General features: G+C 38.5%; 1 protein-coding gene and 1 long non-coding RNA gene across 2 annotated transcripts in view; one reads left to right on the forward strand and one right to left on the reverse strand.

Moving 5' to 3' along the window:
• Positions 1–16,247, reverse strand: part of skap2.L (src kinase associated phosphoprotein 2 L homeolog) — a 182,358-nt gene that overhangs the window by 126,258 nt on the left and 39,853 nt on the right.
• Positions 8,776–9,171, forward strand: LOC121394576. Its single transcript, XR_005961790.1, has 2 exons — positions 8,776–8,819; positions 9,036–9,171. It is a non-coding gene; the product is annotated as an uncharacterized LOC121394576 (long non-coding RNA).

Consider the following 16,247-nt stretch of genomic DNA (forward strand, 5'->3'; position numbering starts at 1 on the left):
GAGAATTCCCCATCTTCACAGCTCTCACTATTAAAGACCCCTTCCAAATATTTAGGAGGAACCTCTTTTCTTCTAATCGTTATGGGTGACCTCGAGTCAGCTGGAAAGACCTACTGGTAAATAAAGAGAGATTATTATATGATCCCCTTATAAATTTATACATAGTTATCATATCACCCCTTAAGCGCCTCTTCTCCAGCGTGAACATCCCCAATTTGGCCAGTCTTTCCTCATAGCTAAGATTTTCCATACCCTTTACCAGCTTAGTTGCCCTTCTCTGTACCCTCTCTAATACAATAATGTCCTGTTTGACTGATGGAGACCAAAACTGTACGGCATATTCTAGATGGGGCCTTACAAGTGCTCTATACAGTGGAAGAATGACCCCCTCCTCCCCTGACTCTAGGCCCCTTTTAATACAGCTCAAGACCTTATTTGCCCTTGATGCTGTTGACTGGCATTGCTTGCTACAACCAAGTTTATCATCTACAAGGACTCCAAGGTCCTTTTCCATAATGGATTTGCCTAGTGCAGTCCCATTAAGGCTTGAATATTTTTACATCCCAAGTGCATGAATTTACATTTATCAACATTGAATCTCATTTGCCACTTAGCTGCCCAGATTGCCAGTTTGTCAAGATCATGTTGCAAGGATGCCACATCCTGGATGGAATTTATTGGGCTGGATAGTTTTGTGTCATCTGCAAACACTGATACATAACTTACAACACCCTCCCCTAAGTCATTAATGAACTAGTTAAATAAAAGTGGACCCAATACCGAGCCTGACATTACCTATTCTTCATTAAGCCATGGTGATTGCGGCTCATAATGCCATTCACTAGGACAAAATTTTGAATGTGATCCCTTAACAAGCCTTCAAATAATTTGCCAGGCTGAGATCGTAATCCCTTTTTAAATATTGGAATAACATCATCTTTCCTCCAATCCATAGGCACCATACCAGATGAAAGTGAATCTGAGAAAATCAGAAATAGGGGCTGGTCTAAAACTGAACTTAGCTCTCTTAGAACCCAGGGGTGTATGCCATCAGGCCCTGGAGCCTTGTTTACATTAATTTTTATTAAAGCTTTATGAATCATATCCTGAGTCAGCTACTGACTAGATTGAGCTGAGTCATTAGTGCAGATATAAACTGAGCCTGGGAATTCAGACTCCTCTATTGTATACACGGAAGAAAATAACTGATTTAGCACATTTGCCTTTTCTGTATCTGTTACAACCATACATTATTTAATGGAGCAACACTCTCAACCTGCATCTTTTTACTATTAATAAAAAAATGAGAGAAGAGTCGAGTAGCAGGTCAGTAGAGGAACGTAGTAAGCGGTTGGGTGAGTATATAGAGATGGGTTCAGAGAAGTAGGGGGGGGCAGAGTTATGAAATGCTTTGAATGTCAGGGTCATTAATTTGAATTTGATTCTGAAAGGTAGCGGAAGCCAGTGCAGAGATTGACAGAATGGCGAGGCAGAGAAGGAGCCGTTACTGAGGTGTATGAGCCTTGCAGCAGTGTTCATTATGGACTGGAGAGGTGACAATCTCTGGAGGGGAAGGCCAATAAAAAGAGAGTTACAGTAGTCTAGACGCGATATGACGAGAGAGTGAATAAGAATTTTGGCAGCATCTTGGGTGATGAATGATTGTATTTTGGATATGTTCCTTAGGTGGAAGTGACATGATTTAATAAGTGACTGGATATGAGGAGTGAATGACAGGGCAAAATCTAGGATAACCCCAAGGCACCAGGCCTGGGGAGAGGGGTGATAGTAGAATTGTTAGCTATGATGGATACTTCCGGGATGTTACTGGTGTTAGTTGGAGGAAAGATAACCATTTCAGTTATTTTGAGCCAAGTTCATTGTTAGCAATAAAACTTCCAAGAAACTCCAAAAAGGTGCTCAGAGGACCGCTGTAAATACATTTCAAGTAATATTTTTGGAGACATTAAAATGGAAGTATTTAAAGCTTGCCCAATCTTCTTGATTGCACGTTTCTTAATTACAGAGATACTATATGCTCCAAACCCCTATTAGTGGGTATGCATGTACAGTGGCATACATATTTTACATTTAAAAAAAGCGTTCAAGGAGTTGATGTAAAGTTTTATGGCCTCAAACACTTGGATGTTACAGACCAAACATCAATGGAACGTGAAAGAAATGAAGTGGAACCTTCACTCCACAAAGGCCAACATTGCCTTTAATAGGCAAATGCTACACAACATGCAGCTGTGTATCATTTGGAGAAGGATTCTTAATGTGAAACATGCCATGCAGCATTCAAACACTTTTTGCATTATGTCATGTATGTAATGCAACATTTCATTAAATTGAACTTTTACTTTAAACTCTTTATTTATTTCAGTGACATATGAATTTTAGTGTAACACTGCTCCCGTTAGGTTATTACGATCCCAGCAGTAACAAGCTTCTGGGTTTCTGGCTGCTAGAACAGTGTGAGAAATTCATCAATCTTAAAGAAGCACAGTCAGTTGCAGATTAACAACAAGTTTTAGGTTTTATTTTGCTCTCCTGTCTGATTTACTGCAACAAACCTGTTGCTATTTTTTTCCAATAGGAGCTTTTGGCCAAAGTTTTAGGTAGGGATGCACCGAATCCAGGATTCGGTTCGGGATTCGGCCTTTTTCGGCCAGGATTTGGCCTTTCCCCTAATTTGCATATGCAAATTAGGGGTGGGGAGGGAAATTGCGTGACTTTTTGTCACAAAACAAGCTGGTGGATACAAGCAAACGTTAGACATGAAAAAAAAGATCACTACATAATATAGTGTAAAGACAACCCTTTTTTCTAATAAAACACCTTAAAGTACAAGGAAGGTTTAGACTGTAAGATCTGTGTCTCATATCATATGGCACTTAGGGGTCTATTTATCATGGTGTAAAAATTCGAGGAAAACATCACCGGTGATGTTGCCCACAGTAGCCGATCTTTGCTTTTGTCTTCTAACTTGTAGGTGACTGTTGAAATCTACAGTAATTGCTGATCGGTTAATATGGGCATAATCATCAGTGATAGTTTCCTTAGATTTTTAAACAGCATGAGAAATAGGCCCCTTAATCTCTCTGTGTACTTTTTTATTGTATTTATTGTAATACTTATTGTCACGTCGGCACCCTAATTCCAGAACCAATGCTAAGCACCCTGTTCTCGGGCTCTTGCTTCCTCCGCCTTTCATCTCGGGAGGAGCCCTCGGCTAATCGGATGCCACCAGGTCTTATTAAGAGAGGTGCCAAGCGAATGTTTCTGGATGAGCAAAGGGGCACGACAGTAAAGCAAAGTCTCTGGGCAGAAGGTCGCAGTACAAGGCATAGACAAAAAGGCGTAGTCAATCAGGCTAGGTCGAGGCAGGCAGAAGTCAGACAGGCAAGGGTCAAACTAGGAGATCAATCAGAGGGGATATCGATACAGAAGAGTCGGTTACCAGGTAGGGTCAGGATTCCAGAAGTCAGGATAGTCTTAGAACAGGCAGGGGTCAAAACAGGTAATCAGATACAGAATACAGAAGCTTTAAACAGCACAGAGGCACCAGGAACTCACAATGAGAAAACCTATAACGGGCAATGAAAAATACAAAAAGCCCCTTTAAATACATTTAAATTTCGCACCATTGTGCGCTGGCGTCATTATGCCAGCGCGACTGTGCCAATAAACCTAGCAGAGGCGCGCTGCACGCGTACTAGAACCCGCCGCATTAGAAGGTGAAGACCAGCGTGGTGGGCGTCCCCACCGAGAGCGCAGCGGGTGTCCCCGCCGGCCCACTAGACCACCAGGGTGAGTAGCCCTCACATTTATACTCCATGTGTGCACTTTGTATATTGTAAGATTTTACAAAACTGTGTATCTTTGTAGTACTTTATAAATAAAGTTATACATACATACATACATACATACATATATACAGTTATATGAAAACGTTTGGAAACCCCTCTGAATTCTTTGCGGTTTTGTTTATCATTGGCTGAGCTTTTAAAGTAGCAACTTCCTTTTCATATATAACATGCCTTATGTGTAGTGATGGGCGAATTTATTCGACAGGCACGAATTTGCGGTGAATTCCTGCGATTAGCCGACGCTGGTGAATGTGTGTCGGCGTCAAAAAACGGACTCCAGTGTCAAAAAACGGACGCCGGCGCTGTTTTGAGAATTTTTTCGCGAAAGGGAAACGGCCCAAATTCGCCCACCACTACTTATGTGTCAAAGTTTTTTGGATTAACAGAAAATATGCAATAAGCATCATAACAAAGTTAGACAGGTGCATAAATTTGGGCACCCCAACAGAGATATTAGATCAATACTTAGTTGAGCCTCCTTTTGCAAATTTAACAGCCTCTAGACACTTCCTATAGCCTTTAATGAGTGTCTGGATTTTGGATGGTGGTATTTTTGACCATTCGTCCATACAAAATCTCTCCAGTTCAGTTAAATTTGATGGCTGCCGAGCACGGACAGTCTGCTTCAAATCGTCCCATAGATTTTCGTTGATATTCAAGTTGGGGGACTGCGACGGCCATTCCAGAATATTGTACTTCTCCCTCTGCATAAATGCCTTTTTAGATTTCCAAGTGTGTTTAGGGTCATTGTCTTGTTGGAATATCCAACCTCTGCGTAACTTCAACTTTGTGACTGATGCTTGAACATTATCCTGAAGAATTTGTTGATATTGGGTTGAATTCATCCGACCCTCGACTTTAACAAGAGCCCCAGTCCCTGAACAAGCCACACAGCCCCACAGCATGATGGAAACTCCACCAAATTTGACAGTGGGTAGCAGGTGTTTTACTTCCGCCATGCAAAGTGATTTTTGCTATGACCAAATAACAAAGCACCTTTGGTCCAAAATGACTGTGGCTTGTCTAAACAAGCTTTTGCATACAACAAGCGACTCTGTTTGTGGCGTGAGTGCTGAAAGGGCTTCTTTCTCATTACCCTGCTATACAGATGTTCTTTGTGCAAATTGTGCTGAATTGTAGAACGATGTACACCAACTGCAGCAAGATGTTCTTGCAGGTCTTTGGAGGTGATCTTTGGGTTGTTTGTAACCATTCTCACAATCCTTCGCATATGCCACTTCTGTATTTTACTTGGCCTGCCAGACCTGGGATTAACATCAACTGTGTCTATGGTCTTCCATTCCTTACAGTTGAAACTAACAGTTTAAACCTCTAAGATAGCTTTTTGTAGCCTTCCCCTAAACCATGATACTGAACAATCTTTATTATCAGATCTTTTGAGAGTTGATTTGACTGCAGTCACTGTTCAGAGGAGAGTCAAACAGAAGTACAACTTGCAATTGACCACCTTAAATACTGTACCTTTTCTCATGATTGGACACACCTGCATAACAAGTTCAAGGCTTAACAAGCTAATCCAGCCAATTTGGCATTGCCAGTAATAAATATTGAGCAGTGACATGCATTTAAATTAGCAAAATTACAAGGGTACCCACATTTTTGCACAGACAGTATTTCACATTTGATTTGATTTTATACAACTGAATACTGCTTTATTAAAAATCTTTGTTCAGAAAACACCCCAGTACTCAGATGTTCCTGGGAAATGAAAGACATACCACTGTTGTCTTTTTTGTTGAAAGTGGAGTAAATTATTATGCAGGCTGAGAGGGGTCCCCAAACTTTTTCATATGACTGTACAAAGAAGTGCAAAAAATACTCCCAGTCCCATTGCTAGGTTTATTCCAAGGCCGCCATCTTTCTTACCTCTCCTAGTCATCCCTAGCTCAGGCATAAGAGGTGATTAACCCATATGCAAGAGCACTAAAGGAGTGCAAGAGGTACAGAGCATAGCATCCTCGGGAGCTAGACATCCTTGTCTATATAAGTGGTATGTTCCAGGCCCAGTTGCTGCCCATATTTGGCAACACTTCGTAACTCGCACATCTGAATGATGTGCAAGTTAGGGAATGGGTAGGGGCAGAAGGTGGGTCCTTCTCCCATTAACTTCAATATTTATTTTAATTTTTTCCTTTGGTTCTTATGCTTTTGTCATTATCAACTCATGATCCACATAGAGGCTAACTGAGAACACTAATGTGGCACATGAGTGAAACACAGTGAGATGATGGAAGTAGAGAGTAGATATCTTTGGTTGTTTTAGCAGCTTGCCTTCTGCTTAAAGCCTACCCATAACAATCACTACTTCTTGCTTATTTCATAAATTCTCCTTTTATTATTCCTAAATTGGAATATAACGTTTCTTCTCTAAGCTAGTTCCCATTCATTTCAGAAATGTATATACTGATAAAAAAAATCTTTATATATCCCTCAGATATCTGGGGAATTATATGGGAAGTGTATGAAACATGCTTGACAACCACCTGCACTTGTCTAGTTCCTTAAAACGTATCAGAGCATTATTCCACATTGTACGTATGAACATTTGTGTTTACCTAACATGTTAAATTGGTCATCTTGTTCCTTATCTAAAACATCTGGTTAACAATTGAAATAGCAATAACATTGCAAGAAGGTTATCTTTATAGAAGGAAATGGGCAAATAAAGTATAAATTGTAGTTTTATTTTTTACTAAATGGTGCATTTACTATGAAAAACAGAAGTCAACTTTAAATTGTTTAAATAAGTTATGATGTGTAAAACTGCAGGGGAAGTTTACAGGTAAATGGATGAACTAATTAATGTCTCATATTTAATTGTGTCTCCATTTATTTTACTTCCAGGTAAAAAGATACTGTGGGATAGCAAAGCCAGGTGCTATGATCTGCCAGGGTCTTAGCAGAAGAACCTGCTTGTAAATTCTACAGTAAGCTTTTCCCTAGTGAAGCAGACTAATCTCTAGGGAAACACTTTAATACCATTGCCATGCTCCAGCAATGAATATCTGCTAAGCAAATGACACAATGTACTGAGTTCACTGAGCCGAGATAGGGCATCAGCAGTGACCTCATGGGGATCAATTGCCTACATTGCAGTCATTACCAAGCTAATGTGGCACCATACGCAAATAAATTACCCTACACCAGAGCTGGCTATATCAGATGGTACCCATGCAGGACAGCATGTTGTCCATGTGGACCTAACATTAAAGAATAAAATATAATCCTATTAAAGCAATTCTTTAGGGCTGAATTACTGACACAGTGTTAGTTTGCCCCAACTTTATAACACACAGCAGAATCAATTATAGCATTTGTGCTTAATGTTCTGCAACAATAAAAAAGCTAATTGTTTATTGGTTGTTAAATGTAACTGCAGTATATTGCTTTCGTGTAGGAGACTTTATGCGGAAAGATCTGGGTTGCATTTTGAAGGAGGGAGAAACGATTCTTTCAGTAGTTGGATCAGTGGCAAATATTCAGACGGGTGACACCAATAAAGCACTTCTGCTTAAAGGGTTTGTGTCATGATTTTTATGGTGTAGTTTTTATTTCTAAATAATACTGTGTACCATACAAAATTTAATTCCAGAACCAATAAGTGTATTTTTTTTAGTTGTAATATTGGTGCGTAGGCAGCCATCTCAGGTCATTTTGACTGGGCATGTTCTTTCAGAAAGAGCCAGTGCTGCACTACGGAACTGCTTTCTGACAGACTATTGTTTCTTCTACTCAATGTAACTGAAGGTGTTGCAGTGGGACATGAATTTTTACTATTGAGTGCTGTTCTTAGATCTACCAGGGAGCTGTGATCTTGTGTTAGGGAGCTGCTATCTTGTGTTAGGGAGCTGCTATCTGGTTACCTTCCCGTTGTTCTGTTGTTAAGCTGCTGGTTGGGTGGGGGAAAGCAGGGGGTGATATCACTCCAATTTGCAGTACAGCAGTAAAGAGTGAAGTTTACCAGAACACAAGTCACATGACTGTGGGCTCCTGGAAAACTGACAAGATGTCTTGCCCCATTTCAGATTTGTAGTACTATTAACTAACGTGTTTTGAAAAAAACATGTTTTCCCATGACTTTAAAGAAAGCCATAACGAGGAGTCATGCTAGAGGAGATCAGGGATCACTGTATCCTATGGAGATTTCACTGCTTTGTCCATTTTCAACTTTATTTGGGGATGACCACTGGATATACATAAAAACTAGGGTTCATTTAACAACACTGGGAAAAATTGCACCTAGGCAGTAACCCATAGAAACCATTGCTAAATAAATCATGTGTTGTTATTATTTTTATCGTTTATTTATGTAACGCCGACATACCTGCATTGGCTGAATAAAGCTAATCACTAATTCATTACTATGGGTTACTTTACAGGAGCACATTTGGCCACTGTTGCCCATGGTGTTATTATAATGTATGTCTGGAACGGTCCAAATCCTAAGACGGACGAATGGCTAGTGTCAGAGGGTTGATAGTTGTCACCCCCGCCCTCTATGACGCCATAACGCTATAGGGCCCAAGGCAGGATGGACTAAAAAGGGCTAAATGGTCTACTGTGGACAATGGTCACTCATATAGTTTATACTAGGCCATACAAATAAATGATCCCCACTCTGTTACTTAGATTCCAGAGTGTCAGCATAGTGTCAGCATGTCTCTTATGCCCTTTTGCAGAAGTGTTGCTCAATAGCTGTCTGTACCACAATGGCTATGTTTAGCCAACAGATGTTTACGAGGCTGTGGACAGTTGGAACCAGAAACTCTTATGTTGCAAAACTGCACATCTTACAGCAATGTACAAATATATGCCAGTAAGTCTCCTCACCAGACCATGTATGATATTTCCGTGAACCCCTTGTCATAATTACTGTAAATGCCTTCTGAAAGCTATATAACGCTTGGACCAAGAGGTGGGTTTTTGGTAAGTCCTTGGCTGACATTCTGTGTGTTACTCCAACAGCTTACCCAGACAAAACTGTTATGTTGTATTATGAAAGAATAAATTGCCTGACTGTTACTAAAGGTTTTCCTTTACTGAGTTTTGTCTTACACGAGGTCAAAAATGGTATTACTAAAAATACCATCATATGGTGACCCGCCGACTGTGATTCATTTTTTTCCAATCAATTTTTTTCAGGCAATGGAGGGCTCCAGGCTGTGGCCAATGGAGTGTACCCGAGGAAGCTTTGTTCTCGGATGTCGATAGTTTACCCGTGGATATTTTCTTTTCCAGGACGGTTTCCCCGTAAAGCTTTACTTTAACGGATGATGGATACACGCGCGTAAGTACCCCCCGGGGTGGGGTATATATGTTTTTCTAACTTCTTCTTTTTGCCTATTGTTTTGTTAATTGTTGTGTTAATCAGCTGAAATTATCTGCCATTCATGATAGGAATCCGTAGTTTCCTTCCTGTTTTTGTATTTTGTATGTCTGTTATTCCTTATCATGAAGTGTAGTCTAAAACATCTTGAAATAGAAATTACACGTGTACTGTATGTTGTTTGATGAATGCAAAAGGATCCATGAATGTTGAATGTTTGCCTAGCCGAGTGCGTGAATAACTTTAGTGTAACTGTCATATGTGTAATGGTGTGTGAGAGAATGTGTGGCTCTATCTCAGAGTCTGCAGGCCAGAAATACGGAAAACGAGGTTTTCTGAAGGAAATTCTGTAGAGTGTGAAGTGTGAATCACTTTCCTGTCCGTTTGAATTGTCAGATGAAAAACGAGAGCCCTACAAACATTTAGGTTTTGTCCATCTGCAACTTCAAACCTGTTTTCTCCCTTTCCACTCAATTGTAAGTCTGTTCTAAATTACAGAGAAAAGTGTAACATAATTTTTTCCTGCAGGTGACTCCAGTTTATATGTATGTTTGTTTTCCCTGTTTGTTTTATAAACCAATGTTAATAGCTCGCTGCTAAGCTTTTTTGCATCCTACAGGTCTGTTAGAGCATATTTTGAATGTAATACTTGTGTGTATGTTAGAAAGAAAAGGACTTGACTTGACTTGACTTGACGGTTATATGACTTTGATGTGTCTGTAATGAATATGTTTACCTTACTGTTTTTGGTTCTCTTTAATGTTTATATGTTTTCATAGGTACCTCTGGTAATATAATATTTGTTCTATGGGTCTATCACTAAAATATTGTCATTTTGTCTTAGACTATCATGTCACTATTCGTATCTTATCCTAACATTGTCTTCTTTGTTATTATTCTCATAGTAACATTAGTTCTCTTGTGTATTTCTGTTTGTGAATGGGTTACTCGTGAATAAGGTTAATTCACTCCACTTGTCTTTCTTGTGTTAACAGAAATATTAGTGTTGTCTCTTTAAATGTTCTCTGTTATAGTTTTTTGTCTCAAACTAAACTTACTTCTCTTTTTTATCTTTATGTGTCAGATTGATAACTGTTTTCTAAGGGTATTATGTTTGACTTGTGATCTGAAAAAAACATGTTCCATCAGTTTAGAATATCTAACAATCCTCCTAGATATGCTAGTTGAGTGCCCAAAACATTTTAAGTTTCAAAGCCTTTGTTAAGTGTCACAGTGGAGGGGACAAGACTGCGTTTTCCTGGCCAGAAGGCGATAGTTTTCTTCCCTCACAACTTGAAATTCTACTGTGACAGATAAAGGATACGTGAAAGAGTAAATATTTTACTATGCAAATTGCATGCCATTAGATCTAGCAGGCTTTTGCCAACCAATATAGAAAGTGATATTTCTCACATATACTTCAGCTGAGACATTACACCTATTCTCTGCTCCTTGCTCAGCAAACTTAGATCCAGTCCTTTATATGGATACCCAGGAGCAATTAAATGCCAAATTTGTGCCTATTGGCAATTTTAGAGTGACACAGGGTTACACAATCTCAGAACTTTTGGTTCCACAGACAGTGCAGCCCCCAATAATAAAGATTCTTATTGAGCTAATGGTTCAGAATGTTTTGAGCTTATTAACAGTAGTACTACCCCTGAATATTCTGAGACAAAAAGGAACACCAAGAGCCCCAATAGTGTAATATGTTTTAACAAGGAGTAATGGTAGAGTAAACAAGTTAATACTCACAAACCAGGGTTACCGCTAGGCAACCACTGTATAGGCAGGTGGGGAAATTATCCTGACCCCACCAGAGGCGCCTGGTGTGTTTATACAAAGACACTGTTGGTTTTTGCTCCCGCTCCATATTGCCTGATGAAGCAGGAAATGCCTGCGAAACGCGTTGCAATACAGTTTTGTGAATAAACTACTATTGAAAATTACCACTTTTGTTGGTGTCTGCTTGGAGGAGGTAAGTTTATTACTACCTCCTCTGAATTACCCATTGGGTTTTTAAGTGCTTTTAGCTATTTTTATCCTTTTGGCGCCTCTGTTTTGTTTTACTACCTGAATATTCTGAAGACAAACTTCCTGCCGACCAAATAAATCACCGTCAGTTGTTTCACACTGAAGTACTTAACAGTGCATTAGACTTCCAGCACCCTTTAGAGGAAATCTAGTTCATAGTCCAATTAATAACAAGAAGGATTCTTTTTGCTGGTACTGTCATAAAAACTACATTTCCCAGAATCCTCCGTTGCACAATATTTCAGATGCTCCAACTTCTCTCACTGTTTTGTAACTTCCTCTTTTGTCAGGCAGCTGGCTCAGGAACTTTTAACCACAGCAAATATTTTTAACTTTACCATTTCATACTCATCTGTAATTTTTTTTCTGTATCTCCTGCATCTGGATCTTTTTCACCAACATGTAAGAAACTTGATGCAGTTTGGATCTATACCCGATTCACTCATTGGTACAGGTTAAATTATTTTTATTATTCTCTAGACAGATGTGAATCTATTATTTCATATTATTGTACTGCATTTGCAGTACAACAAGAGGGGAGTATTATATTGTGGGTTCTGTTGTTGTTACTGTGGGTTATGTTGTTGTTACTATTTTTTCTAATTAAATAAGTTTCAGTTAATAAAAATGCAGCTTATGTGCTTGTGCCGCTGCTACAGAAAATTTCTCCCGTAATCTTTGCACTTGTGTATCTTGCATCACAAGTCTGCAAGTGTAAGAAAATGCAGAAGTGACTTCGATTTATTGTTCATTTTATCTGATAACCAGTAATTTCACTACCAAAATTGTAGAAATAAATGATGCTACTAAAATGGGTCTATGTCATTCTCATTTAGGCTAAAAATATAAATATATATATATAAATATAAATATAGATACAAGAGAGAACTTGTTAAATGTTTTTCCTGGTTATGATTAATCAATATTATTTTGTTATAAGAAGGAAACAGTACAGGTTGTATTTGATAGTTTACATAATTAAATTTTCGATTCTGTTACAAATTTGCAAATTACACTGATATTAAGTGGAGTTGTGTCTTTGTACCATCCCACTTCCAACAACACAATTACTGGCAGCATTTGGTTGGATTTATTCCCAGTTGTCCTGTCAATTCTCCGCAACAATCCTATCAGGTGTTGTGGACTCTCTCCATTTGAATTAACCACAAGAAAACGAACGTCCTTCACTCATATCATAAATGTACAACCACTTCTCATTACTGACAGTTCATACAGTGGTTTCATTAGAGTTCTTTAGCTAGTACACTAGATAGGTCAGTATTACCAGAACACCAGATATTGTCACATTGTCTTTTTGTTTCCAGGTTGGTGATCTGAGCAAAATTCCATCAGTAGCTGTTGAGATTATTCCAATCCATTCCAAATAGAACAGCTATCATTGATCCCACCACTCATTGAAAGAAACTCTGCATGCATACAAAGAGCCATTTCCAAGTTTGCCATTCATATCTGTGATGCCTTTACATTTTTGCCTATACTAATATCGGATCAATGGACTGATTATGAACTCTTAAAAAAAACTGTACAGAGACTGCTGCATTGACTGAATACAAGTGACTGTTGAATATTTCTTCATATGCCTATCCACCGCCATGATGTCTCTCTGATTGGACTTTCCCCTATAATGAACTGATGGACTGATATTGAAACGGGTTAATTTTAAGTTTTCGATTCATACAGTATTGAATGTGATATAGTTAAATTGTGTGCAATTTATAAGAACAATGGGAATGTGATAATGTAACATTTTCTCTATATGTTTAGTTTTAGATTAGTTATGAAAACAACAAAGGTAAAATTGTATCTGTTTAAACAGTTTTTAGAAGGGAAGTTTCCTGTAATTACTTATTATTGTATTATTGCCCCAGGTCCTCAGCTCTATATGTAGCCGGTTGTGTGTAAACGGCACTGACGTAGAAAAAAGAGAAAAAAGGAAAAAAATGATAAACCCCATAATAATAGAACTCTGTCATGTGCTAATGTTAGAATTGAGTAGAGTCTAGATTCCAAGACTAGTCCCGCCCATAATGTTAAATCTATAAAAAAAATATAAATCTTATCACCGTCATAAACTAAGCTCTATAGTTAGTATAGATATGGGTATATAGAATTTATGTGAAAGTAGGGAGGGGTGTGTGTATGGATACTGGGTTTTCATTTGGAGGGGTTGGACTTGATGGACTTTGTCTTTTTTCAACCCAATTTAACTATGTAACTATAAACATAGAGGTTGTTCAAATAAATAGAGTAGCTGACCAAAATAGTATGATTTTAGATTAGTATGTGTTTTGATAGGAAAAAGAAGGTTGTACTCATATTGTTTCTGAAATGTTTGTTGAATGTCATATAGTCAAAGTTTTAGAGCTGCAACAATAAGTGTAATCTTTTTATAAGAACAGTTCAGTTATTCCAAATGATTAGGTAAAATTTTATAGCTGGTTAAACAACTCCATTGAAAGTTTCATTAAGTCTATCCATGTCATCCTAGCATTAATACTTGGTCTATATTTCCCTGTTAGAATTTGTGCTATAAGCACCTCCCCCCAACTTCTGCTTTCATTTGATTTACATCTATAAGATAAAGCTTTTCTCAGCCATGTGTGGGGAGGTTTGAAAGAAAGAAAGAAAGAATAATTTTTTACTTTTCAATAGTAATGAAATCAGTATTATATTAGTCTCTTATAACATGTTACATATATATTGTATATTCTTTGTCATTTTATAGGGTTTTCTGTTCCCAACTGCACTTAACCAAGTTATTTCATGAAACAGGATGTATCTGTAGCTCCCTAGCTTCCTGTTTTTTCTTTTCACTGATTTCAGCTTTCAGCTGCACTTCTGTACTGGTGCTGCCACGACAGTTGAACTGTAACTCACAACAGCGTACACCACTGTCCCATTTATAATAGACCTCCCTTGTTCCTGGGGGTCCTCTCAGCACTCTTACTGTGCCTGTAATTACTAATGTGAAACGTCTTACAACGTTTCAAATGAGGAATGTTATTATAATGTATGTCTGGAACGGTCCAAATCCTAAGACGGACGAATGGCTAGTGTCAGAGGGTTGATAGTTGTCACCCCCGCCCTCTATGACGCCATAACGCTATAGGGCCCAAGGCAGGATGGACTAAAAAGGGCTAAATGGTCTACTGTGGACAATGGTCACTCATATAGTTTATACTAGGCCATACAAATAAATGATCCCCACTCTGTTACTTAGATTCCAGAGTGTCAGCATAGTGTCAGCATGTCTCTTATGCCCTTTTGCAGAAGTGTTGCTCAATAGCTGTCTGTACCACAATGGCTATGTTTAGCCAACAGATGTTTACGAGGCTGTGGACAGTTGGAACCAGAAACTCTTATGTTGCAAAACTGCACATCTTACAGCAATGTACAAATATATGCCAGTAAGTCTCCTCACCAGACCATGTATGATATTTCCGTGAACCCCTTGTCATAATTACTGTAAATGCCTTCTGAAAGCTATATAACGCTTGGACCAAGAGGTGGGTTTTTGGTAAGTCCTTGGCTGACATTCTGTGTGTTACTCCAACAGCTTACCCAGACAAAACTGTTATGTTGTATTATGAAAGAATAAATTGCCTGACTGTTACTAAAGGTTTTCCTTTACTGAGTTTTGTCTTACACGAGGTCAAAAATGGTATTACTAAAAATACCATCAATGGTTTTCCCATGAACTGATATGAAGTTCACATGTACTACATTTTTACTCATTTTCTAACACAGGTGCAAAATTGCACCCATGCAGTAAACCACAGGGATCAATAAGCAATTAGCTCTGACTTGTCTAGCAGAAGCAGCATAATGAATTTAGCATTACTGCATCTGGGCTTTTTTTTAATAAAAATAAAGTACTGATATAGGACTGATTATCCAGTGCTCAGGACCTGGGGTTTTTCCGGATTAGGGCTCTTTCTGTAATTTGGGTCTCCATACTTTAAGATTGCTTTATAGTGATGGGCGAATTTGCGCCGTTTCGCTTCGCTGAAAAATTCGCGAATTTCGTGCAAAATGGCAAAAAATTCACGAAACGGCGCCGGCGTCTCGTATTTGACGCCGGCGCCCGTTTTTGATGCCAGCGCCCGTTTTTTTGGGAAAAATTTTTTTCGCGGGCGTTTCTCGAATTTATTCGCTGGCGGCGAATCGCGCAAATTCGCCGCAAATAAATTCGCCCATCACTATTGCTTTAATATCATTTAAACATTATTTAAACCAAATAGAATTGTTTTGCCTTGAGTAAGGATTAATGATATCTTAGTTGGGATCAAGTAGAAGAAACTGTTTTATTATTACAGAGAAAAGGGATATCATTTTTAAAAATGCTAATTATTTGATTATAATGGGGTCTTCCGATAATTCTGAACTTTCTGGATAATGGGTTTCTGGATAAGGGATCCCATACTTGCAGTAATTAAATCATAGCCAATGTGGCTGTAACTATTATTATTGTGCAATTTCAGAAGCAAGTACAAGTTGTGTTTATCCAAAAGAATCATGGGAATCCTGAATGGAAACCCGTTCATCAGTATGTCTTCCGCTACAATCCCAGAATGCAACAGATTTGTCATTTACCGTGGATCTAATAGGACTGTCACTCATGGGTTTGAAAATACCTCTGTTGTGTAATGGGGGTTCCTTTCATTTAATTTTCCTTTAATTTCTGCTAATGTGTTAGAGGTCAGCCTGTGATTTCCTTGACTGTTAGATACCCTAATAGTCATGCACTAGGATTGTCACCTATGGCTTGAGCAACCTATGGCACTTCCAATTTGCCATAATTGTGATCTGATTGTTTGGCATCTCTGATTTTTCACATGATCTCTGAATCCCCAGAAACCATGGGTGGTAAAAGAAAATAACTTCTTTGTATTAATACTTAATCTTACTTTAAGTATTAATGCATTGAAGCTATTTTTTCCACCCATGGTTTTTTAGGGGTTTGGATGCTAATA

Source organism: Xenopus laevis, chromosome 6L (assembly GCF_017654675.1).
Source record: "Xenopus laevis strain J_2021 chromosome 6L, Xenopus_laevis_v10.1, whole genome shotgun sequence".
Lineage (NCBI taxonomy): Eukaryota > Metazoa > Chordata > Amphibia > Anura > Pipidae > Xenopus > Xenopus laevis.